General features: G+C 44.6%; 1 long non-coding RNA gene across 2 annotated transcripts in view; it reads right to left on the bottom strand.

The window, feature by feature from the left end:
* Positions 1-23,337, bottom strand: part of LOC138999235 (uncharacterized) — a 71,749-nt gene extending 48,412 nt beyond the window's left edge. For both annotated transcript variants that reach the window (XR_011469340.1, XR_011469341.1), the window contains exon 1: positions 23,181-23,337. This is a non-coding gene — a long non-coding RNA (uncharacterized lncRNA). The remainder of the gene's footprint in view (positions 1-23,180) is intronic.
* Between the last annotated feature and the right edge of the window lie 205 nt (positions 23,338-23,542).

The raw sequence follows: 23,542 nt of genomic DNA, 5'->3' as shown, positions 1-23,542 counted from the left end.
ATAGTCATGCAATATTGTCCTCTCAATCTACACTTATTTACATGGAAGAGTTACATGAACATGGTTACACTGAGGGGCAAGTTGCAAAACAGTACGAGTATATGATCTTGTTTTTGTAAAAAATATAAGTGTCTAAACCAGTGGTTCTCAACCTTCCTAATGCTGCGACCCTTTAATACAGTTCCTCATGTTGTGGCGACCTCCAATGTCATTGTTACAAATTGAACATCATTAAAGCATAGTGATTCATCACAAAAACAATATGGAATTACATATGTGTTTGCCGACAGTCTTAGACGACCCCTGTGAAAGGGTCGTTCGGCCCCCAAAGGGGTCGCGACCCACAGGTTGAGAACAGCTGGAAACATATCCGTAGGAAGCTGTGTGGCCGGTTCTCCGCTGTTGATTTCCCATCATGACTCTCTGTTCTCGGCGGCCTTCATAAAAGTGTAACGTACATTCATTTCTTTGCTTCCTTGTTTATTACGTGTGTCTTTCACCAAGTCCACACTAACTAAAGACAGGGACCACATCGGCATCATTTACCACCAAGCCCCGTGGTACCGAATGTATGCTCCAGAAACACCTGTTGAACGAGTGCTCAACAAACTCACGTCCAGGTGATTTTTACTTTCCACTTTATGCCTTCACCCACGGATTCCCCTTTTACAAGGAAACTGGTGTGCATTCTTTTTTTTTTGTAATTAGGGGGAAAAACAATACAGCTATTTTTAATGCGGTAAAACAAATCCATTAATTCCTCAATCAGGCAATGCGGAGGTAGTGCTGATCAAGTTAAAACTCCCCTAGGTTTGCATCCCCAAGACTTGAACCTGCAGCCTGCCTTCCGGTTCAGGCATCAGTCCATGAAAACTCACAGACATGTTTCCCCTCTCTTTTCTCTCTCTCTCTCTCTCTCTCTCTCTCTCTCTCTCTCTCTCTCTCGCTTTAAAGCATAGTTCTGTCACTTTCACTAAGAAATGTATTCCACTATTCTTTGCAGAGTAAGAATTGGGCAACCTCTCTCAAGGAGACTAGAGAACCATCAAGTTCATGTCCCCAGGAAGACTCAAGGATCAGAAGCAACAGAGATAGGGCTGCTGACAATTCGTGTGTTTTTTTTTGTTTATTTGTTTGGGGAATGCCTGTAGGAGGTGGAAGCCGTAACTTCCAGGGCTACCAAGCCTGCTTTCCCTCGTATTCTTCTCAAAGAGATCAGGCTGCCCCAGCCCCAGCCTCCCACTGTCAAAAGAACAGCCATTCCATAAATATTTGTTGCAAAAAGAGAATGAAGAAGTGAATACGTAAGACAATTTCTTCCACCAGTGGTCTTGCTGTGGCAGTAAAAGCCATAAAAACCACAACTGAAAAATGTAAGATTTGATAAATATTGAGTCCAGGGAAGAAAAAAAAAATGTATTTATAAATTAATTTGTTTTCAATATGAGACCTTGTATGCCAGGTTCCAACACAGTGAATTTTTACAGTGAAGCTATAAACTCTCAAATGGGGATGATGAACGTGGACGATATAATTTATAATACTTGCATCGCTTTCAATTATTCAGGTGCTCAGAGCCCAACAAATTGAATAATGAACAGGGGTAATGAATTGAACCCTGCGAAGACGATCGCAGGGAATGCGGGGCCGTCAGCACCTAGGAATGCACACGCAGAGGTAACCCGGCAAGAAACCAACTTGTTTGAAGGGCACATTTTCGCTTTGGAGCCAAAACATTTACGCACAGTAATGCAAGAAGGAATTGCCTTTAAGAAATACCTGTTAGAGGCATAAAGCTGCTCGATTCGTATATTTCAGATGACCAAACAGAGAATTAGAATCATAAATTGGCCTGTTACGTTCTTGGAGAGCACCGGTTCTCTATGTCATTATTTTGAACAGCGTTGAGAAGTGGGAGGGGAATGTGGTCACATACCTTGCTAAGCCCCAGGCTGGGAAAGTGTGTTGCTATTCCACAGATCCTGAAGCACAGAGCTCTGAACAGTATTTCATACGACACCGCAGATCAGAAATTTAAATAATGAGATAGCTTCGGAGCTCTGGGTGAGGAGATGCGTGTTTTTGTGACAGAAGCGTGTCTACTACCCCCTGCACCCGCACCTCTGCCTCTGGGATACCAAAGGCCGGCGTCATGGGCCATTTGCAAAAATCCTGGAAAGACTGTAATTAAATACAGTGGGGCCTTGACTTACGAGTGTCCTGACTAGCGAGTTTTTTGAGATACGAGCTGTCTCTCGGCCGATTTTTTGCATTGAGTTGATAGAGTAATTTGAGTTAACAAGCTCCTTAACGAGCTCGGTCTCGGAACAAATTAAACTCGTAAGTCAAGGCCCCACTGTACCCTTAGCTAGAGTCAATAACAATGAACCACTCCCCTCACCCAACCCCTATCACCATCTCACACACTCCTCGCTCTTCATGCTCACCCAACTCCTACATAAAGCGTGTTGACCACAGCAACTTAAAAATAATTAGCCTCCTAGCCTATCGCAAGCCAGGCGGCAATACTGTGTAATGGTTAGCGTATTGTCCATGAGGTCGACGTAACTGTTTTTAAATCTCAGCTTTCGTGTTTTCTAGATATGTCTTAGGCCAGGGGTCCTCAAACTACGACCCACGGGCCACATGCAAATACAAATATTGTATTTGTTCCCTTTTTGTTTTTTTTACTTCAAAATAAGATACGTGCAGTGTGCATAGGAATTTGTTCATAGTTTTTTTTTAAACTATAGTCCGGCCCTCCAACTGTCTGAGAGACAGTGAACTGGCCCCCTGTTTAAAAAGTTTGAGGACCCCTGTGACTTAGGCAGTTGATTGAACCTCCTAAACTTCAGGTTCTTTAACTGAATAATGGGGATAATGACAGTACCCACCTCATAAGATTATAGGGGGCATGGAACGAGATAATATACAGAAAACACTGAATATAGTAAGTTGTAAGCTATTGTAAGCGTAGGAACCTCTTTTCTTTTTTAATCGCCTCTAATACGTGGAACACATTCGCAGTAGGTGCCCGTTAAATACTGCTGAATGAATCAGTTCTCAGAAAAAAAAGCATTTCAAACGATGATAGCCGATGAACTCTGAACTCTTAGAAACCTTGAAAAAAAAATGTTTTTGTTGAAGGGTGAGCTGGAACAACAAAAGGACGATAACTCACAACAGGGCCTTGGGTGAGTCCATTAACCTCTCTGGGCCTGGGTTTCTCACCTGCGCAGGCCAGGATGCCGTCCGAGGGGCCCAGGGCCTACCACTCGCCGGCCCTGTGTCACTTCCTCCCCACAGTTTCCCTGTGCAGTGTTAGGTCATGCCCGTCGCCCTGTCTAATAGCCATTCAATCTTACTTCTAAGAGCCAGGTCCCCTGGTGTCGGAGGGCGCTGCTCGCGCCTCGTTCACAGTGGAGGACTCAGTGGTGGGGAACAGATGAGGATCGATGCCCTGTTACGGCCACAGCTGGGAAGCAATTTCAACCCTTGTGTGGGGTGGGAGGGGGGCATTTGCTCTCGGGCTGAGAGCATTAATGACCACTGGGAAGTACAGGCGTTGTGTGGGGGGTGCAAATACTCCTCTAGTGAGTATTTGGTCTTAAAAAAAACAAAACAAAAAAACATGTGTATCTGTGGATGTGCTAATATCTGAGGCTTCCTTCCTGATCAGCAAAGTAAAGAAATACAGGGTGTCCCAAAATTCACGCAAGATTTGAATTTTGCGTGAGCATTAACAACAACAACAACAAAAAATAAAAGCCTAATTTTACTTGGTTTACTGAATCAGATTCTAATATCTGTTGCCCTTTGATTTCAACCCCTTCCATTTGATAAGCATGACCAAGGACCAATGATGGCCCAGGAGCAGGGACCATGAAGACCAATGAAGACCACGGCTTTGCGTATGTGCCAGCAAAGCCGTGGAGGCCATTCACCCTCTGTGCTATTCCATACATAATCCTGTACTGTATACTTTATGAATCAATAAAAAAATTTACAATTTTTAATTATAAACCTGTGTTTTCTATCAAAATTACTTCTTGCGTGAATTTTGGGACACCCTATAGGTCCTGCAAAATCAAGAGAGAAGTAGGATGCCCTTTGCCCCCCATCCCCAGCTCTTCATTCAAACAGGGATTCACAACCAGCATCAGGAGATGGTTCTAACCCCGAGGAGGCCCACAAAGGGCACAGAGATTTCAACAGAACCAAACACCCCCCCCCCCCCCCCCCCCCCCCCCGCCCAAATCATAGGGCTGCGTGACAGGAGTGCCTCTACATCAGGGAAGGATAGAAAGTTGGTCTAGGTAAGGGCAGTATGAATATCCCGCCCCCCCAAAATAAGCCTTATGAGGTAGGGATACAGCAAAAGAAACAGCCAGAGGCAAGAAAACTAGGGAGACTTTAAACCCTAACCTTGACAGTCTTCTCAGAATAGCTCGTTTTCTTCAGTCGCATTTTCCCAACCATTTTAGTTACTTTTCTCCAAAACTTCTTTCATTCTATGTAATCTGTATGTACATTAATGGCCTCCAAGTAAGTACACCGCCCAATATCCAGCCCCCTGTTTAGTACCCTCCTAAGTTGCCTGTGGACTTGGCCATGACTTGCTTTGGCCAATGGGACATCAGCAAACGTCACCCCAGAACAGTGGAGTAGAGAAGGCTTGGGCTTTGGAGTCAGCAAGACCCACGTACAAGTCAGAGATCTGCCATGTGTTCGCTGAGACAGTGGAAAAGTGATTCGAGGCCTGTGGCCCTCATCTTGAGAGGTAGGTTACGGTGGCAGAATGAGACCCAGGTTTGAATCCTTGCTCTGTTATTTACAAGCTCCAGGGAATTGTACACGTTATTTAATATCTCTGAATTCAGATTCCTCATTATTATATTAGAGTATAAGAATATTTACCCTAAACATCCTATCTAATAATAGACAAACATGGTAATTAACCGTACCTTCGCTACCATCGCCATTGGCTGATCAGCACGATATGCAAATTAACCGCCAACAAAGACGGCGGCTAATTTGCATACTGCGGGCAGGGCAGGACACCGGGAGCTGCCATCCAGGCCCCCGTGTGCAACCCCAGGAGCCGCCAGAAAGCCAGGCCGCAGGTAAGACGGCCCCCCCGGGACCCAGGAGCCACCTTGCCTGCCACCCGTGATCATGATTGTGATTGGAAAGCGGGGCCGCAGGCAAGGTGGCCCCCTGGGACCCAGGAGCCTGTCAGCGAGGTCTGCAGGCAAAGCAGCGATCAAGCTATGAGGGGAAGGGTGGAGGGCGGAAGGAGCTACAGGAGCAGCTCTGGCCGGAGACTGAAGACTCTGGCTGGAGCGAGTAGCAAAGACTGAAGGCTCCAGCTGCAGTGAAGACTGTGTCCAGAGCAAAGATGGAAGGCGGTGGCCACAGTGAAGGTCTGGGGCCCAGGTGCCAGAGGAAAACTGGTGCTGGCAGCCAGGGAAAAGAAGGCCTATTGCACGAATCTTCGTGCAATGGGCCTTTAGTTTTAATATAATTCAATTAGCACCTCCCAAGCAGTAGGCACTCAAGAAATTGCAGTATTTCTTGAAAGGTTAATTCATATTACTTTTTGTTCTATTTTTTTAACAAAATGTTGCCCAGCCAATGTGTCTCAATGGCTGAGCGTCAACCCATGAACCAGTAGGTCACAGTTTGATTCCCCAGTCAGGGCACATGCCTGGGTTGCAGGTGCAAGCCCCAGTAGGGCTCATGCAGGAGCCAGCTGATCAATGATCATCATCATTGATGTCTCTCTCTCTCTCTCTCTCTCTCTCTCCATCTCTTCCTCTCTCTGCCTCTCTCTGAAAGCAATAAAAACATACTTAAAAATAAATAGAACAAAATATTCACAAACATATCAACTCAATGTTGATAAATGTCAATTAAAATTGCAAAATGGCTAATTACAGTATTCATTGTATTTGTGTATTTACCTTGATTCAACATCTTTCATAAACATGTTTCATTGTATAAAAATGAGAACATGTAAAAAAAAAACACACAAAAAAATTTTCTACCAACTTCAATTAATAATAATTAATACTTTGGTGTCTAGATACTCAGATATTTTTCTGAAAGTCTGGGACCATACTGTAGATACTGTTTTGTAATTTCCCTTTTTTTCACTTAAGAACGTACTTTGAACATCATTTTGTGTCTACAAATATATTCCCCAGATTTCTCTATTAACAGCCGTAGTATGGATATATTGTAAGTTATTTAATCAGTCCCAATGTTCACATTAAAAAGTAGCTGCAATTTTGTTTCCAGAGCAACAAATATAACAAATATATATACAAATCAAACCAGTCACCAGGCTCTAATAGAAGAAAGACTTTCTATTACATTTAATAAACATCTCCAATTTACAGATGTCACAATGAAAACTAAAAATATGGACTTGGTCATTAAATATGCATTTGGCTTGTGCCTTACAAGTAACCAAGCCCCTGCTGGGAATGTTTGTTGACTGGAGAAGTAGATTAATATGATCACACTGATGAGACGCCTGTTGCTCTGGGAAACAAATCAACCTCGCTCTGTCCCAGAGAGGCACTGTGAGGAAATCAAGTTCATGTTTCTCTTCCTATGGACTTGGAGAAAAACATGTTTTCCAAAGCTGATTTATAGCTTGCAGACAAGTGGAGCTGGAGATGTTAAGCTGAAAGTGAGAGAAGCAACTTGATCCGAGCCAAGAGGAGGTTGGAGAAAGGGCTGCTTGGGCTACTGGTCGACCCCTACCCTGAGAAAGAAGCCCATGACCTACAGAGCCAGCTGATGAGCATCTGTTTTTTATAATAAACCTCTTCTTCAAACTTCAAGAAATCATGGGAGCTCCCCGACAACTCTCCAGAGAGAAACCAGAAATAAGAGGCCAATACAACTCAACCAAAGACTCCATCAAAAAACTACTAGATTTAATAAAGGAATTCAGCAATGTATCAAGATACAACACCACCCAGAAATCAATGGCATTTTTATACACCAATAATGAATTCTCAGAATGAGAAACTAAAAAAGTAATCCCATTTACCACTGCAACAACACAAACCAACCCTAAGATACTTAGGAGTAAAATTAACCAAGGAGGTAAAAGACTTGTACTTGGAAAACTACAGGATATTGAAAAAAAGAGACAGAAGAAGATATAAACAAGTAGAAGAATATACAGTGTTCATGGATTGGCAGCATGAACATCAGTAAAATGTCCACATACCCAAAGCAATCTGGAGATCCAATGCAATCCCTATTAAAATACCAACAACATATGTCACAGATCTAGAACAAATACTCCAAAAATTTATATGGAACCCAAAACACCCTGAATGGCTGCGGCAATCTTGAGAAAGAAGAACAAAGTTGGAGGGAACTGGAGATTATTATGCTGAGCGAAATAAGCCATATATGGAATCTAATGAACAAAATAGATCCAGAGACATAGAAGCATAGAACAGACTGTGGAATCTCAGAGGGAAGGCGGGGGAGAGTGGGTGGGTGGGAAGAGATCAAACAAAGACCTTGTATGCATATGCATAACCCATGGACACAGACAATAGGGTGGTGAAGGCCTGGGTTGGGGGACAGGGGTAGACAAGAAAGGGTCAATGGGGGGCGGAGGGGAGGAGACACATGTAATACTTTCAACAATAAAGATTAAAAAACAAAAATAAATTGAAGGAATTGGCAGTTTCTCCTCCAGTGAAACATAGAAGTATTCTAACGACCCGTGATGCTTTTTCTCAATAGTAATGAAAACATGTGCTCAAAAAAAGAATGTTGATAGCTTTACTAACAACAGTAAACAACCAGAAACAACCTAAATCTCCATCAGCAGGTGAATGGATAAACAATTGCAACGAACGCGCACAATGGGACTTTGCACAGCAGTAACAAGAAATGAACTACTGGTAGGCACAGAAACGTGTGTAAACGTAAAAATTAATGTAATCAGCAAAAGTAAGCCCAGAGAGGCACTGTGAGAACATCAATGATTACATCTACAAGACGTTCTATAAAATAAGTAAAATTCTGTGATGGTGACAGGATTCAAAATAGTCGGGCAGTGGCGGGAAGCCGAGGGAAAGAGGCAAGAGGCAGTTTTAGGGGTAAAAGTGTGAGTTCACTGCTCCATAACTTGATTGAGGTAGTGGTATATGAGTATATATACTTGTGTCAAATCTCACGGAACTGGGCACTTCACCCTGCGCCTATCCTAAAAGTAAAAGAAACTCAAGGTGAAATGAAAACTTTAAAAGCGTAAAGAGGAAATGGTCACTTGCATTCGGACTGAAGTCACTCCATGTTCTTTTGTGCCAGCTTTCCGTCTCTTCAAACTATTTTACAGATATTTTAGCACCCCCTCCTCCCTCCCAACTCACGCTAAGGACGAACAGTGAATGGTCTCCTGCTGATCGTTTTCACTGAACGGCTAATATTCACTGAAAATACGGATGGCGATTTGCAGTCCACTCACACTTTTCCGTCGTTTCTACATAGTTTTTATAACTTTTTTTTTTTTGCAGGTAGTCTACGGTGACGAATGACTTTTCAAAGGGTAAACAATCCGTATATAAGATTCGGCGCATTAAGCAGACTTCAGAGTCTCTTTACTAATCTTGAACTTGATCGTTGCTGCGAGTTTGGAATCAATGGGTTTTTTTTTTTTTTTTTCTGGTTATTGTCCAATGACATTTAACAGCGAGACTTAAAAATACAGAGGAAAGCATGATAAGTTTTATCCGAAATGATTATGGCCATCATTTGAATAAAATACAGACTTTGCAAGCTGTAAAGCATATCATTACAACAGGCCGGCCTCAGTAACGTTCGGTTCGCAAACTACAGAGCTCTAACCAAGTCATTAAATCTATGTGAAAGGGCCTCATTTGAGAAGCAATAAAATTTTTAATCATTTTATTATTAAAAGAGTGTTTAATATGTAGCTAATTAAATGCCAAAGGCAGGTTATCTGAGTTTAACCTTCAAAAAGAAAATGATGTATCAAAGTCTGCCCCTGGCATCCTGGGATAGAAATGTCATCCTCATAATCATTGCGTGACAACTAGCTGGTGGCCTTTTCTAGAGCTACAGTTAAATTACCTGATTAAATTAATAGCCATTTAGCTGTTTTAGGAACTGCACGGACCTACACTAAATGAAAATGAGGTCCATTACATCTTCTGAGTGGGCCAGATAGACCCTAGAATAAAACACGTCTGCCATGGCCCACATTGCTGAGATTCAGCAATTAAAAGCTCTTTCTAAAAAGCGACACATTCCCCCTAATGCACAGACAACTGGATTTACACTAATGACCAGAGGTAAGGTTGTTTGTGTGTGTGTGTGTGTGTGTGTGTGTGTGTGCTTATTTTTCCCTATCTTAGGATAAATTTTCTGTGCGTTTATCCTATCTAATAAAAGGCAAATATGCAAATGGTCATCACGCCCTCACGCATAATGACCGGTCAGCAGGAGGCTGAGTGTGCAGCAGGCACGGGTGGGGCGGGGCTGTGTACATGGTGAGGTGTGTGCGGGTGGGCGGGGGCTGCATGCGCAACTGGTCATGAGGAGATGCATGGAGCACCTTTCAGTCCCTCCCCTCCCCCCAGCCTTCCCCTGCGGTGGCAGCGGCTTGCTCCTGCCTGCTCCCACGGAAGCGACGGGTTGGCCTACTGTGCGTGATTTCGCACGCTGGGCCACTAGTTTCAAAATAAAAGAGCAAACCTTGAAAATATCACCTAGATATGTAGCGAGGTCACACTATGTGTGATTACTATATTTCTTTAAGGCAATGAACGGTGGTTATATGTAAGGAAGACACTACATTAGAAAGAGTACAACATCGTCGTAAGTGGGGATTCACCAATACACCACTGGAGCATTCTAGACAGCTTTCAACCCATTCCGTCTCAACTATTTGGAAAGAATACAAAAATAATCCATCGTTCTTTCCTTACGAAGTTAATTCTTTCATATGCAATCCAATCATCAAATAATTAGCTATGTCAAAAAACGCAAAACGGAATATTTATAACTATTCCTTCCATATTCCCCCAGTCTCAAATGAATATGTTGGACGTATACGTTTTAAGGACAGAAGAAGGTTTGGTCACTGCTCTGTCCCAAGTACCTAGAATAGTGTGGAACACACAGTAGGTATTCAACCAATACTCAATGGATTGTAGGCAAGCCTGAAATTTTTTTCTCAGTTTTCATTCCTATCATTGAAAAGTCACATTGAAATGTCGAGATCCTTTCTATGGGGCAGCATGTTATAAAATTAAATATTTGGCAAGGAATGTTTAGGCCAGTGCTATTTCAGATGCTTCAGTGTTTCTCTCTCTTCCTCCTTCCCACTCTCCCTCCCTCCACCTTGCCTCCCTCCTGCCCTTCCACTCTCTCTGAAAATTCAATGGGAAAAATATCCGTGGGTGAGGATTTTAAAAAATGAGTATGAACATATGTGTTCTTTCGGTGATTTTTCTCCCAGGCAGTTCCCTTCGTATTCAAAGTTGGCTGCTGGCTGGATGGGAACGGAAGACTCCATGGCCCTTTCCACCCACATGTTCCGCAGACCAGTTCCCCACCACTTAGAATTTAGTGCCTCTTTGAGGAGGCCTGACAGGTACACAGAGGGTCGGTGGAGGGAGGTTGGAAGACGGTAAGAGGCTCTACGAAAGCAGCCATATAATTTACAACCCTCACGCCCAGAAAAGTATGGCAAGCAGATAAGGTCGAGTGCCCTGTCACTGGGGTGCTAGCCAGGCCTTCAAGCTACAGGGTCTCATTTCCTTATCCCAGGACCTGCACCCCCTATAGGACCGCAGCCAATGTCTATGACAGAGCAGGGCAGACACACAACACTACGGCTTGGCTTCCCCCAGACCAGGAGGAAAAGTGCAAACGACAGGACTGGCATGGCCTGGTGACCAACCTTGCTCTGGAGACCCGACCCCAGTGACAGGTGACAGTGCCCAGAACTTGGGATCGGGCTCTGATTCTGGGACTTTGTACCTGATACCACAATGCCACAGGGCTGTTAGCTGCATGAGGCTCTGCGTTCAGATTCCAACTCTGCCACTGTGAGCCGGATGACCTGAACAGCTCCATCTCTGCAGCTTCCTTAACCATGGAATGGTCAGAAGAACAGAGTCAAATGCTTGGGACTATTAAGAGAAATGAAAAAACAAACAAACAAACAAACAAAACCGAATCCCTGTAAAATGCATAGTACCAGGGTGGCCTATGTGAGCACACACTAAACAACAGCTTAGAAAGTTGATTAGCTTAGTATTTAGAATTATGATAGACTAGAGGCCCGGTGCACGAAATTCATGTATGGGTAGGGTCCCTAGGCCGAGCCGGCAATCAGGGCCGATCTGTGGGGAGACTGGCGAGGCAATCGGGGGGGGGGCCCCCCCTGGCACCCACCTTGGCTGGCCTGGGGCCTGCCGGCAGCTCCTGTGTTGAGTGTCTGCCCCCTGGTGGTCAATGCGTGTCATAGCAACCGGTTGTTCCACCATTCGGTCGATTTGCATATTAGACTTTTATTATATAGGATACCTCACCAGTGTATCTTTGATATGTCAGGCTAATTTCTTTAGGTCAACCTATAATATTTTGGCCATTCATCTTTCATATGTTTTTATTAAAATATCTATATTTTATTGATTTCAGAGAGGAAGGAAGAGGGAGAGAAAGATAGAAACATCAATGATGAGAGAGAATCATTGATTGGCTGCCTCCTGCATGCCCCGCACTGGGGATTGAGCTCCCAACCTGGGCATGTGCCCTTGACCGGAATCGAACCTAGGACCCTTCAGTCAACAGGTCGACGCTCTATCCACTGAGCCAAACTGGCTAGGGCTAATATATTTTTATTGATTTCAGAAAGGAAGAGAGTGGGAGAGAGAGAAACATTGATGATGAGAGAGAATCATTGATCAGCTGCCTCTTGCACACCCTCTACTGGGGATTGAGCCCAAATCACAGGCATGTTCCCTGACCGGGAATCAAACCATGACCCCCTGGTTCATACATAGGTTGACGCTCAACCATTGAGCCATGCCGGCCAGGCGGCCATTCATCTTTAGCTACTAAAGAGACTCTCCCTAATTTCTATAGGTTAAGCCAGTGGTTCTCAATCTTCTGGCCCTTTAAATATAGTTCCTCATGTTGTGACCCAACCATAAAATTATTTTCGTTGCTACTTCATCGCTGTCATGTTGCTACTGTTATGAATCGCCATGTAAATATCTGATAGGCAGGATGGTCTTAGGCGAGCCCTGTGAAAGGGTCTTTCGACCGCAAAAGGGGTCGCGACCCACAGGTTGAGAACCGCTGGGTTAAGCTGACCAACCAGGCCTGTCACAACTGTTAAAAACTCACCATCTGGTCATAATTATCTGAATAACTGAGGAAATAGTTGCAAGTGTGTTCCGGACAGGAAAGCTTAATAAGGCATTCCTCCTGGGCATCGCGCAGTCTGTGTTCATTTCCTTTTTTTAAAATTGGATGAAGTGCATTGGGGTGACAGTGGTTAATAAGATTATATAAGTTTCAAGTGTACACCTGTATATAATACATCGTCTTTGATAATCAGTTCTTGCTTTGCCCTTGACACAGCTCACCTCAGAACAGTGTACAACAGCAATGAAGATACAACTAAAGGAGAATAATTCATCTCATGTGCCGTTCTGCCATCCATCAAACACCATGCCACTTACAGCCGTTCACACATCATAATACCTCGGTAAGCAATTCTATTCACATCAGAGAAATGCCACACGTAGGTTCTGAGAACTGAACCCCTCGCTCAGGCCAGTCTCTGCAGCAATGATTCCTTCCGTTAGTGAACCAGGAAATAAGGGAGGCATCAGTCCGCATTCACCCTTTATTCCTTAGGTTTTCAAAGATAAAGATCCACGGGGATGCGTTTGATCTACAGTGAAAGCAGTATTCTGTTCGGGAGTTGACATGAGGATCACTGTATTGAGGGGGGAGACAGGGGGTTTGCATATGTTTTGCTCATTTCCCCTCTCATCCGCTGGAAACGTGACTATGGCACCAGCAAAGCTCCCGTCCGGTGTCTGAACACCAAACACTTGGGCGTTTTTGAGTGATAATTCAAGGGGATTAAATTACACACATGTGACGGCTCAACCTCACGGATGAGGAGCCTTTTAGTAAACCGTTGACAGTTCTGTCCGGGAGGTTTCTTTAATTTACCAACATGTAACGACACGGGGAAAGCATTGGTCAACTAGATGAAGACGAATCCGCGGGTCTCGGGGTGTTTCACGTTAACACCTGACAACCTGAAAGGGTTTTTTGTCACCGGCGCTATTTAGCCGGAGGCAGGGACAGAATAACTGGAACCTGTGTGTGTGACTGACTTCCCAAAGCCATGAAAGGAATTCTGTACAAGAGGCTGAGCGGGGAATATGTCAGAGACGTTGCTTCTCCTTCCTGGTAACAGGAAGCAGGTTCCTTGCAAAGTGCCTGATGGTAGCAATAAAATGGACAGGATGTTTCAAATCTTTTCAGGTGGCTGCACCAACGCTTTCATTTTTCAAGTTGAATTTGTCCTTATCGATGAAAAAAATCTGTCGGCATATGTTTCCAGCTTGCCCAACGAAATAATGTATACCAAGCCCCCAAAGGGAGAAAATACAGGGAACATGAAAGAGCAGTAAAAGGAGAGACAAGGAAATCTGCTTATTAAGGCGCAAATGCTTATTGAAAAGCATTCCTAGCGAAGATGATACCAGCCCATAAGAAGAGGGCAATGCAATCATTTGTATCCTTTGAAAAATATTCTGAATGAATGTTCTTCTCCTGTCTGGCTCAGTAACTCGCGGATGAACATGGTAACCAGTAGGGGGCGCTAGAGATTCTGAAATAGATACTACTTGGGTTCCAAGTTACAAGATCTGCCTGTTTCAAGAGTTATTCCTTTTGTTTTAATATACTTTATTGATTTTTACAGAGAGGAAGGGAGAGGGATAGAGAGTTAGAAACATCGATGAGAGAGAAACATTGATCAGCTGCCTCCTGCACACCCCCTACTGGGGATGTGCCTGCAACCAAGGTACATGCCCTTGACCGGAATCGAACCCGGGACTCTTCAGTCCACAGGCCGACGCTCTATCCACTGAGCAAAATGGCTAGGGCAAGAGTTATTCTTTATGACTAATCATTCTAAAAAAATTTAACTTATAGATATACTAGAGGCCCAGTGCACAAAATTCATGTATGAGTAGGATCCCTAGGCCTGGTCAGCCATCAGGGCGGATCAGGGCCTTCCTTCATTCCATGCCGCCCCCTGGTGGTCAGCGCACGTCATAGCAAGCGATCAAACTCCCAGTCTCCCAGTCAAACTCCTAAGGGGACAATTTGCACATTAGCCTTTTATTATATAGGAGGATTTTCAAGATAAGGTGTTCCACAAAAGAGGTAGGAGCCAGAATGGAAATACTATCTTATCACATCTGTTGGCCAGAAATTACCTTAAACAAGGGAGCATTTTAGAAGAATCAGGAGAACACAAGACACAAGCCAGTAGTGACACCTTTAACTGCTGAGTATCAAACTTATTAGAGGAGACTGTCGGTTTAGTTCATCCGAACTGTCTGCTAACCCATAAACCACGTCTATTCAGCTTTGAATGCAGGAATAAGCTTTATCGAGCTTCTCAGAAGTCAGCTGCCTCTCTCATTTCATTTCATTTCGATGTGGCTGCTGTTCTAGCGATTTCGCATTTCCAGAACACACAGCGATGTGCGGAAGGCCTCTGGGAGACAGGCGAGGAAGAGAAAGAAACTGAGCTTGAACAGCTTCCGCTGAGCCAGCTCAAGGCATGTTACCCGAGTGGTGACAAAGGTGAGAAAACCATTGAGCCACATTGTCAACACAGGCATCCATCAAGTTTCAAGTCAGTTCTGGGAGAAAGAGCATTGTCCCAATAGAAAGCTCTAGGAGGTCTTACAGCACCAAGTGGCTGCCTAATAAGAAGAAGTAGTTAAGCTTGGGGGGAGTTGAGTAGAGATTCAGGGGAAGCCAGTAAAAAGGCTAAGTCAGTATCTATAGGTTCTCTCAAGACAAAAGAGACAAGGAGAATGAGAGAGAGATTGAGAGAGAGAAGCAGAAGAAAGTCAAAACCTAGGGCATTTCAGGAAGAAAGGAAAGAGTCTCGGACCATCACCTACACAGGTTGAGATCTGGGCCAGGTTCACTGTATTTTATTTCTTTCTTTTTATTTTTTAATCCTCACCCAAGGATATTTTTCCATTGATTTTTAGAGAGGATGGAAGAGAGAGGGAAAGACAGAAACATCGACGTGAGAGACACACATAGATTGGTTGCCTCCTGCACTCGCCTGACCAGGGCCCAAGCTGGGGAGGAGCCTACAACCTCGGTACGTGCCCTTGACCAGAATCGAACCCGGTACCAATCAGTCCATAGGCCGACACTGAGGAAACCCGGCTAGGGCCCAGGTTCACTTTAGACACCTAAGAAGCAGGGGCCCCGGCTGACTTCAGGGTGTCCTACTATTTCCCCAAATGGGTAGTCAGCCGTGGAAGTTCAATGCACCCGGATGTTAGCTGAGCTTACAGAACGCCACCTGCAGTGAACTGGGCGTCCATAATCACTAGGAATGTTTTCAGGGGAAGTGCCAATTGCCCTCCTTGGTGCCTGGCCCTTCCAAACCATAATGACCATTGTTACCGTGTCCTAAGCCGGGCTGATGAGCAACACGGGGTCGCACCCTCCCCTCGGGAAGGCTCCCAAGTGGTAGGGGCCTCATGCATTTAGATTGTGACAAATGACCAGTTTACGTGTGCATCAGTGCACCGTAGTAGGTATTTGGTCCTATCGCCAAAGCAAAACGCACCACGCCTCTCACCTCAAGAAAAGGAAACCAACAGCTTCTATCTATTTCTGGTAAAGAAATGAAATCGGTTCCCATTTTAATCCCCAAAGCAGCAAATCAAATCTCAGCTTTAAAACAATGAACTAGAGAGAGCCTCCTCGAAGTCACTTAGCATTGATAAATTAGTCATGTATTATTAAATTATTCATATCTTCCTTTTCCTCCGCGCCGTAATGATATACTATACACAGCACTGATAATTTACTTAGGCCGAGTCCATTCATTTAATTATGCTGCTAAACTTGGTAGGCCAATTGGTCATCAGGAGAGTTTCCAGGCAAGCTAATCACAAATATATAGAACATGTCCCTTATTGTCCCCAGCGGCTAAGTGCTAAAATGCTATTTAGTGCTCAGAAGGTTAATGTCCTGCTTATGTAAATTGTTCCAATTTAACATTCAGCAGCAGTATCATAAATTCTGGCTCCAGAATTTCATTAAACGTATGTTCAAACTAGTTGACCTTAAAGGTTAACAAGCACAAGTTGAACAGGACAATTATTTAACTCACTTCTTATCAAGAGACTGGCACGGACTAGCCATTTAATAGCTCCGCACACTTCACATTAGAATTCTTCTAAGGCCCCCGACAGAACTGCAGGTCATGAATTTTCATAAGGATGTCAGATGATAACTATTTATCTGAACTTGTTTTTCTTTCTTATAAACTTCAACTTTGATCTCAACATTCAATTAGGCGCGATTCCACCGAGAAGGACGAGGTGACTCAAGGAGCCTGTGTTCCTTGTGTTGGCTTTCGTTGGAGTCCGCACGGCGAGGACTTAAAACACCGTATCTGCATTTTCATTCATGGGAATGAACGCAAATGCGTCAGACACTCGCTAGGACGTGCGCGCAGCTCAAATGGGGCAACCGGCCCAACACCGAGTTACAACATCGCTGACTGTTTTTGGACATTGGCCCAAACATTTGATTCTTTTCTTAAAAGACCCCCAAATGCTTATTCACCTCGTGGAGAAGATGCGTTCTCTTTTGCATTTCTGTTATGATGGGGTTTAATGTGACAGGAAAGACAGGTTATTCAAAGCACCCTTTTTCTCACCAGGCTTGTTTTCTCTCCTGGCTCACTGGGCAAAGCTCGGGGAATGGTGCCCACAGCCCTGCTGCCCACGGTCACCCAAGAACCGCCACACGGGTGTGTCACCCGAGAGACAAGCCCTGGGCTGACGTGTCCACACACTCCCCGCTGGGGCAGGACCCGCTAGGGCTTTGAGGGTACATTATCTTGGTACCCCCCACACCGGCAGCCTCAACAGTTGACAGCCACTGAGCGCGCCAGGAAAGGCACGGGCCACATTCTTTGAAGGGTCAACCGCCCAGGCTGCAGGCTCTCTGAGAGACAAAGTAGCAGCAAGAGCAACGGATTCTATGAACCAATCACCAGCTGGATTTCTGTTCGAGGCTGAAATGGAGCGAAATATCTCACAATTGCCTACAGGGACGTTTATTGAGGGCGTCATAAGTTTTTTTGAAATGTGGTAATGTTCGTTAAAAGTAATGAATACAGTAAAAGAGAAAGAGGTGATAGATATATATACATGCATACATAATAATAGCTAGATACATAGAGACATAATAGGTAGATAATAGGTAGATAGCTAGATAAAAGGTAGAAAGATAGATACATATGTAGATAATAGATACATAGATATTATGATAGGTAGGTAATAGAAAGATAGACAGATAGATGATAAATACATAGATAGATATTGAATACTGCCTATCCTTAGCCCAATTCCTCATTCTGCTGTCATTCCCCTACAGCAAGCATGTGAAACTCATGGCCCGCGGGCCACATGTGGCCCACAACGAATATTTTTGCAGCCCAGCCAATATAACGGTATATCGGAAACGTTTTAATAAAAATTTTGTAACTTAATTTTTACAATATCCTGTTATACATAATTATTAACGAACTACAACATCCGAGAATGACTGGTTACTATAATCGCGTTTCAGTCATTTCCCTCACATGCCTTACGCACGCGCCTTACACACAGGCGCGCCATCTCTTTCCACTAATACCAACAGTGAATATTTTAGCAGCCAATGGCCACGTCATTAGTCTTGCACTGACTTGGTGTGTGCAACAGGAAATATTTCACTTTCAGAGAACAAGAAAAATAGGTTTATTTGCGTTACACTTATTCATTTGTGCAGTTATTCAGTGTCTAGTAAGTTAATGTTCAAGAAAAAATTTTAATTTTTATTAAAATGCTCTATGATTTTATGTTAACGATGACTCATTTATTTCAGCCCTTTATATTTCGCATGTCTCTATCAAAATAAACCTACGTCAAGAGGGGGAAAAATAAAAAAGGAGACATAGGTAATGCTCTTTGTAATACTTTAAGCAATAAAAAAAAAAGAAATAAACCTACGTTTCTATGAAAATGGAAGCGTTTGTTTTTTTGCGGTCCATACACTTAAACCTTGCTTATTTGGCCTGTGTCAGCATTTTGAAAAACCCTAACTTAACTCTGGTGCCGTGTCACATAGAGAAATTTCTTGATATTTGCCACCATAGTAAAACAAAGACTTCTATTTTTGATATTGTATATATTTAAATGCCATTTAACAAAGAAAAATCAACCAAAAAAATGAGTTTGCGTGTCACCGCTGACACACGTGTCATAGGTTCGCCATCACCGGCCTAGGGGTTACTGGACTGTTGGGAACCGTGTGAAGAAATAACATAAGGAAGAAGTATTTCCCAGCCTGAAAGAACGTGACAGTGTTTTATACCCTCTTGTGCTGCTCTCCACCCGAACCCCATCTTTGGGATATCGGCCTCGAATCCTGCCTGAGAGGGGACATAAATAAAGGGAAATGGCTAATGGACTAAAAACACTTATGATCAGGTTTTCATAACTAACGTTATTGATGGCCTGGCTCGCGCGTGCGCTTCGCACACTGGGCAATATCCATTTCCAAAGTAAGATTTAGAGCCCTATTTGCAATAAAAAGGCCAGCGCATGCAAATAAAGCGCCTGGAGAGGGAGGCCCCGTGGCATTCCCGGGGAGAGGGAGAAAGGAGCTACTTGGGAAGCAGAGCTGACCATGGAGGGGTGATGGGGCGGGGGAGGAGGGGCCGAAAAGGGGGTGGACTGATACACGTGCACATTTCAGACGTGGCTGTGCATTTCATTGCATCCCAGTGTGGTCTTAGGGGACAGAGGGCTGTGAACTTGGAAAGGGCCACTCCCTTCGACTTCATGCCATGCGTACTTGAACTTGGCCATGGAAATAGGTCTGTATGTCCGCCCATTAAAACAACAAGAGCCCTAACCGGTTTGGCTCAGTGGATAGAGCATCGGCCTGCAGACTGAAGGGTCCCAGGTTCGATTCCGGTCAAGGGCATGTACCCTGGTTGCAGGCACATCCCCAGTAGGGGGTGTGCAGGAGGCAGCTGACCGATGTTTCTCTCTCATCGATGTTTCTAACTCTTTATCCCTCTCCCTTCCTCTCTGTAAAAAATCAATAAAATATATTAAAACAACAACAACAACAAGATAGCCACGCAGGAAATGCAACATTTCTAATATGGCAATATTAGAAATCTAATATGGCAATCAAAATAGTTACAATACAACAAAGGCACTATTGCCCTAAACTAATTAGTTACAATACAACAAAGGCACTATTGCCCTAAACTAATTAGTCATGGGATCAGGGCTTCCTGTGTCAATGTTAAAATGGTTTTCCCGGTTTTATTTTCGCTTCTTAAGATCTCTACTTTAGCGAAGACAGCTGAAAGCATAGCTTTTATTTTGTGCTAAAAATTTCCTATCCATAATTCTCTCTTTAATAACAGCTGTAGTCACCATGCAACAATGTTAAGGAAGCCAAAAGCATTTTATCTACTTCTTGCTATTCAGATCGAGTTTCGGGAGCATAATTTTCTTCCACTTTAGTTCTTATTATTCCAATGTCAGCAGAAAAAAATTTTTTTCTTCTTCCAAATCTGGGCTTTTATTATTTTATAAAAAACGAACTTCCGCCCTAACAGGTTTGGCTCAGTGGATAGAGCATCGGCCTGCGGACTGAATGGTCCCAGGTTCGATTCGGGTCAAGGGCATGTACCTTTGTTGCGGGCACATCCCCAGTAGGGGTTGTGCAGGAGGCAGCTGATCCATGTTTCTCTCATCGGTATTTCTAACTCTCTATCCCTCTCCCTTCCTCTCTGTAAAAAATAAAATATATTAAAAAAAATATTAAGTTCTGATTACACAGTAAACTATCAACTATGGCTTTATCACATTACATCCATGAGAAGGCGCATGTGACTTGTGGGGTTGATACACTTTCTCATGTTCACGGGTTCACTGACAGTAGGGTGCCTTCCTTTAATTACATCAAAACTATGGAAACACTGGAATCCGGTAACTGTCCCCCTTGGAACTGGGCATTTATGTTAGAGGTTGTCACCCCTGTCCCGCCTAATGGCTCCTTGGGGAACAAACTCACTGGGATTGAGAACCACTGGGCCACCAGGCCATTACAGGGCCTTGCAGGCCACGCTGGGAACAATTAGTCCGTGGGATCTGACTTGTATTTGGAAAAAAAATCACTCCATCTACTCAGTACGTGCAGAGACCGACTGGGAGGGGGGCGGGGCTTTGCAAGAAGTTCTCCACTGGAGGGATAATGAAGGTTTGGACCAAGAAAGAGGCCTCCAGATGGAGAGACGCTGAGAGATGCAAGAGGTGTTAGGAGAGGAAGACAAGAGGTATTGAGAGTCTTGCCCTGTGCCCGTTTTTATGACCTTTTCACTGTGTCTGCCCCTGCTCAAGGCCTGGAGAGGAGCCAGCACAGCAAGGCCCCTGCTATTCCCCACCTGATTTCCGTCAGCTGCGTTCTTGCTCAGATTCAACAGACCTGCTTTGCTTGCTACTTATGGCTTATCCCTGAAATTTCTTTCTTTTAAAAATATATTTTTATTGATTTCAGAGAGGAAAGGAGATGGAGAGAGATAGAACCATCAATTACGAGAGAGAATCGTGGATCGGCTGCCTCCTGCACGCCCCACACTGGGGGTCCAGCCTGCAACCTGGGCATGTGCCCTGACCTGGAATCGAACCGTGACCTCCTGGTTCATAGGCCAATGCTCATCCACTGAGCCACACCAGCCGGGCTCTCTTTGTAATTTCTAACTCAGAACTTTTTATTACCAAGGTTGACCTTGACACTGTCCGTGACCCGAAGGACGTTGCTTGCGTTTCCTCTTAAGGTGACAATCAGGGCACACCAACCCCTTCCAAGGCTCCCCCGTTTTTCCGGGGGGGTGGGGGGGGGAGGATGACTGGAGGCCTGTCACCTTCCCCTGATTCACTTCACAAGGAAAACCCAGGGAGGAATCCTAAGTTTAGAGGGAAAATCTCATCATGACATCACCACAGCCCGAGCAGCTGACCTCAATAGTGGAGGCCAAGAAACTGGAAAATCGAAATTTTAATAGGATGAGTTCAACCATCACAGTGGGAAGGGAAGTGGGTCCCCTGGATACAATTTGGGGGACACTTGCGACTAACAGAAATGAGAATCTGAAGGCCCGGAAGGATCGAGGTAGCCGGCTTTTCTGTTTTCTTGATCATTCAGAAAGCCTGGGCAAACCTTGTCATTACTAATGAATATCACCTAGGAGACAGCTAACTCCCATTTCGAGGTGAGTTTTTTAAAAATATATTTTATTGATTTTTTACAGAGAGGAAGGGAGAGGGATAGAGAGTCAGAAACATCGATGAGAGAGAAACATCAATCAGCTGCCTCCTACACACTCCCTACTGGGGATGTGCCCACAACCAAGGTACATGCCCTTGACCGGAATCGAATCTGAGACCTTTCGGTCTACAGGCCGACACTCTATCCACTGAGCCAAACTGGCTAGGGCTCGAGGTGAGTTTTAATGGAAAGGTTTTACGCAGGTGAAGTTTGCCTCCTTGTTGCATGGGAGACCCGTCTCACAAATGCAGGCTCTGAGACCAGGAGTAACCTGTTCAAATGAAATAAAGCCTATTTGTCTTGCCAGAATTCACTGCTCCCGTTGTTTAACACCAACCAGATGATGAAATCTGCCCTGCCCTGGCTTACGGGGATGCTTCTAAAGAGGCAATCAGCCCTGGCTGGTTTGGCTTAGTGCAGTGGTTCTCAACCTTCTGGCCCTTTAAATACAGTTCCTCATGTGGTGACCCAACCATAAAATTATTTTCGTTGCTACTTCATAACTGTAATATTTCTACTGTTACGAATCGTCATGTAAATATCTGATATGCAGGATGGTCTTAGGCGACCCCTGTGAAAGGGTCGTTCGATCCCAAAGGGGTCACGACCCACAGGTTGAGAACCCCTGGCTTAGTGGATAGAGCGTCGGCCTGCGGACTGAAGGGTCCCGGGTTCGATTCCGGTCAAGGGCACATGCCTAGGTTGTGGGCTTGGTCTCCAGTGGGGGGCGTGCAGGAGGGAGCCAATCAAGATTCCCTCTCATCATTGATGTTTCTATCTCTCCCTTCCTCTCTGAAATTAATAAAAATATATTTTAAAAAATAAAGAGGCAATCAAACATTATTGCCTCAGCCTGGTTAGGAATAATGAGGCCACTGCCTGGGTCTTCATCATACCACAAGCAAGAGGCCACCCCCTCGAACCCCGCGAAACAACCCAAGTCCAGATCTTGTTGGAGAGAGCAGGTCTGTGTCTTATTTTGGTGAGGCGGGGGGAGTAAAAGGGAGGCTAAATGTTTATTAAACCAAGCTTTTAAGTAAGACCTACCTACAGTTCATAAACAAACTACGCATGTGAGTAAAAGGCTCCGAGGTTAGAACAGGTGCAAAAACTAAAGCTCCGTTTCCACCACTCCTGGGGCTGATGTCCTAGGACTTCTTACAGCTCAGAGTTAACTGAAAAACCTGGAGGAGTTTCGCTCAGCTCCACCTGCCAGCATGGATTTCAAGACGTCCACGTTTTCCTCGTTAGCGTCGGTTGGGTGAGAGGGAAGCAACAGTATTGTTTTTTACATGCGCAGACGGGCTGAAATAGTACAAATTAAGCTTCTCTTCTAGATTTCTCCCTCCCTGTGTCCACAGTTAGTAAGACACGGGATGTCAAAGAAGCGCTAGACCACAGGTAGTTACAAAAACAGGTAACTCGTAGGATAATGAGCGCCTGCCGTTAGCAGAGCGCACGTCTGACAAACTTCATACCTTTTCAGGTGCCGGAGAACGGTGCTCGCCCGCAGGTGTCCCCGAGGCATTCTGCGATGAAACTGCCCAAGGGGGTGGCCTGGAGAAGCTGCTGGCCCCTGGACGCTGGGGACCCCTGGGCACTGCAGGAGTCAGATGCGGGGGAAGCCACCTGTGCCCCCCCAGGAGTCTGCAGACAGAAAGAACCACACTGTGACCAGCAAGCAGGCTCCTTCTTCTTATACTAGAGTCACTACAGTGCCCTCTGCTGACAAAGCTGGACATCCGGCGGGGCCCGGCAGAGGGAAAATATTTAAAGGAGCCCACTGTGCTTTCACCGAGCAGCCAAAAAGGATGCACGTGGACCTGAGAGGCAGTAAGCT

Source organism: Myotis yumanensis, unplaced genomic scaffold (genome assembly GCF_028538775.1).
Source record: "Myotis yumanensis isolate MYYU_CA2020_CCGP unplaced genomic scaffold, mMyoYum1.0.hap1 SCAF_22, whole genome shotgun sequence".
In the NCBI taxonomy this organism is placed as follows: domain Eukaryota; kingdom Metazoa; phylum Chordata; class Mammalia; order Chiroptera; family Vespertilionidae; genus Myotis; species Myotis yumanensis.
This window is presented reverse-complemented; position numbering and strand designations above follow the sequence as displayed.